Source organism: Propithecus coquereli, unplaced genomic scaffold (genome assembly GCF_000956105.1).
Source record: "Propithecus coquereli isolate 6110/MARCELLA unplaced genomic scaffold, Pcoq_1.0 Scaffold414, whole genome shotgun sequence".
Classification (NCBI taxonomy): Eukaryota; Metazoa; Chordata; class Mammalia; order Primates; family Indriidae; genus Propithecus; species Propithecus coquereli.
Window position 1 is genome coordinate 843,576 of NW_012149886.1, and position 2,696 is coordinate 846,271.

Consider the following 2,696-nt stretch of genomic DNA (forward strand, 5'->3'; position numbering starts at 1 on the left):
GCAGCCTTCAATACTACTGGCTAGTTACTCCTTCATAAGAGATACTTCCCTTAGCTCCTGGGACATTACTCTGTTCTGGAGATCCTCTCACCTCTTTGAATATTTCTTCTTGGTCCCTCTGTGGACACATTTTTTTCAAACTGGTCATTAACTGCTGTAGTTCCTCAAGGCTAGGTCATGGACTTTCCTTCCCTCTCCCTCTAAAATCTTTAGAGAAGCTCAGTTACATTCCTATCCACACTTCAATTATACACACACACAGAAAGTTCTCATCATATGTAGTGGTCACGAGCATTGGTGTAGACCGTCTTATGGAAGGTTGAGTGATTATTAGAGTTTACACTCTGCTACCTGTAGGCTTTGAAGTCCTGCTAGGTCTTCCAGTTATTCATCAGTTAACAGGGATAGTAGTAGGAACATTACAAAGTTGTTAAGTTTTTTTAAATATATTATACATATTTTATATATAAATTACATATATATGGCTTATAATAGTATTTTGCACTACATTACAATAAGGGTCCAATTAGTAAAAGCTAATATTATCTCCAAACATATACCTTTATAAGCCTTATTTTTATACTAGTGAGTGCCTACTTGATATCTCCAAATACGTGTATATGGATATCCAAGTTTAATTTTTCATTTTACCCTCAAGCATGGTCCTCTTTCAATGTCCTATGCCAATAAATAATACCACTACCCATTGGTGCACGAGGGAGAAACCTAATGCATTAATTTCCTATTGTTGCTATAAAAAATTCCCACAGACTTAGAGGCTTAAAAGGACACAAATTTATTATCTTACAACACCGGAGGTCAGATATCTGAAATGCATCTCACTGAGCTAAAAATCAAAGTATGGATAGGGCTGCATTCCTTCTGGAGTCTCTCTAGGAGAATCTATTTCCTTCTCTCTTTTAGCTTCTACAGGCTACCTAGATTCCTTGGCTCATGGCCTTCTCCTCTACCTTCGAAAGCACTTGTGCAGTGTTCTCTAATCCTTCTCTGATTCTTCTGCCTCCCCCCTCTACATTTAAAGGATTCTTGTGATTACTTTAAGCTCACCCTGATAATCCAGGATAATCTCCTCCTTTTAGGTGTGGCTGATGAGCAGCCTTAATTCTATCTGCAACTTTAATCCCCTCCTGCCATGTAATGTGACACAGCCACAGGTTCTGGAGACTAGGACTCAGATATCTTTAGGGAGCCAATATTCTGCCAAAAATACCTACCTATCCTTATTTCTGATATATAATTCCTCATCGAATCCTTTAGTTTTGTTTTTGTTTGTTTTTATGTTAAAGGCTTTATTTTTTTAGAGTAATTTTAGGTTCCCAGGAAAATTGAGGAAAAAAAAAAAAACAGAGATTGCCCGTATACCCCTGCCCCGCACACGCATAACCTCCCTCATTATCAACATTCCTCGCCAAATGGTAAACTAGACCTTTATCTCTTGCCATATACAAAAATTAAATCAAAATCGATTAAAGACTTAAATCTAAGACTTTAAACTGTAAAACTACTGAGAGAAAACATTGGGGAAATGCTTCAGGATATTGGTTTGAGCAATGATTTCTGGAGTAATACCCCCAAAGCACAGGCAACCAAAGGAAAATTGGACTAATGGGATCACATCAAGCTAAAAAGCTTCTGCACAGAAAAGGAAGTGAATGAAGAGATAACACATGGAATGGGAGAAAATCTTTGCAAACTACCCAACTGACAAGAGACTAACAACTAGAATATATAAGGAGCTCCAACACACCATAGGAAAAAATCAAACAATTTGATTTAAAAATGGTCAAAAGATCTGAATAGATATTTCTCAAAAGACACATAAATGGCCAACAGGTATATGAAAAAACCTCACTAGTTTTTTAGCTCAACATCTTTAGTTATCAGAGATATACAAATCAAAACTGCAATGAAATATCATCTCACCACAGTTAAAATGGCTTTTATCAAAAGGCAATAATAAATGTGATGAGGATGTGAAGAAAAGGAAACCCTCATACACTGTTGGTGGGAATGTGAATTAGTGCAACCACTATGGAGACCAGTGTGGAGGTTCCTCAAAAAACTGAAAATAGAGCTACCATATAACCCAGCAATCCCACTGCTGGTTATATATCCAAAGGAGGGGAAATCAATGCATCAAAAAGATATCTGCACTCCCATGTTTATTGCAGCACTATTCACAATAGTCAAGATTTAAAATCGACCTAAGTGTCCATCAATAAATGAAAGGATAAAGAAACTGTTACATATACGCATTGGAATATTATATTGCCACAAAAAAGAATGAAATCCTGTCATTTGCAACAACATGGATGGAACTGGAGAACATTATGTTAAGTGAAATAAGCCAAGCACAGAAAGACAAAGTTTGCATGTTCTCACCCATATGTGGGAGCTAAATATTAAAACAATTGATCTCATGGAGACAGAGAGTAGAATGATGGTTACCAGAGGCCAGGAAGGAAAGCAGGGATGGGGGGATAAAGTGGGGATGGTTAATGAGTGGAAAAATATAGTTAGACAGCTAGATAGAATGAATAATATTTGATAGCACAATAAAGTAACCATAATCAATGATAAGTTAGAATACGCTTTATAATAACTAAAAGTGTGGAATTGGAATTTTTCTAACACAAAGAAATGATAAATACCTGAGGTGATGGATACCTCAATTA